Source organism: Pelodiscus sinensis, chromosome 14, assembly GCF_049634645.1.
Source record: "Pelodiscus sinensis isolate JC-2024 chromosome 14, ASM4963464v1, whole genome shotgun sequence".
Taxonomy (NCBI): domain Eukaryota; kingdom Metazoa; phylum Chordata; order Testudines; family Trionychidae; genus Pelodiscus; species Pelodiscus sinensis.
The window spans coordinates 15,741,191-15,742,108 of NC_134724.1; positions in this window are offsets into that span (position 1 = coordinate 15,741,191).

A 918-nucleotide genomic window follows, 5' to 3' on the forward strand; every position below is an offset into this window, starting at 1 on the left:
CTCTGAGCTCTTCTGTTCTGGCTACATCTAGACTGGCATGACTTTCCGCAAATGCTTTTAACAGAAAAGTTTTTCCGTTAAAAGCATTTGCGGAAAAGAGCGTCTAGATTGGCACGGACGCTTTTCCGCAAAAGCACTTTTTGCGCAAAAGCGTCCATGCCAATCTGGACACAGTTTTGCGCAAGAAAGCTCCAATCGCCATTTTCGCGATCAGGGCTTTTTTGCACAAAACAATACTGCGTTGTCTACACTGGCCCTCCTGCGCAAAAGCATTTGCGCAGGAGGGCTTTTGCCCGAATGGGAGCAGCATAGTATTTCCTCAAGAACACTGACAATCTTACATGAGATCGTCGGTGTTCTTGCGGAAATTCAAGCGGCCAGTGTAGACAGCTGGCAAGTTTTTCCGCAAAAGCAGGTGCTTTTGCGGAAAAACTTGCCAGTCTAGACGCAGCCTTCTGAATGCTCCTTTGGGGGGAGGGGATGCCATCCCAAACATCTACAACCTGATCCTGTCTTCAGACAGCTTTATAGTGGATTTCCTCCCCCACCCCGCAGGCTTTAGAAGATAAGAACACACCAAATGGCTGCGTCTAGACTGGCAAGTTTTTCCGCAAAAGCAGCTGCTTTTGAGGAAAAACTTGCCAGCTGTCTACACTGGCTGCTTGAATTTCCGCAAGAACACTGACTTCCTACTGTCTGAAATCAGTGCTTCTTGCGGAAATACTATGCTGCTCCCGTTCGGGCAAAAGTCCTTTTGCGCAAAACTTTTGCACAAAAGGGCCAGTGTAGACAGCTCAGATTTGTTTTGCGCAAAAAAGCCCCAATCGCGAAAATGGCGATCAGGGCTTTTTTGCGCAAAAACGCTTCTAGATTGGCACGGACGCTTTTCTGCAAAAAGTGCTTTTGCGGAAAAGTGCC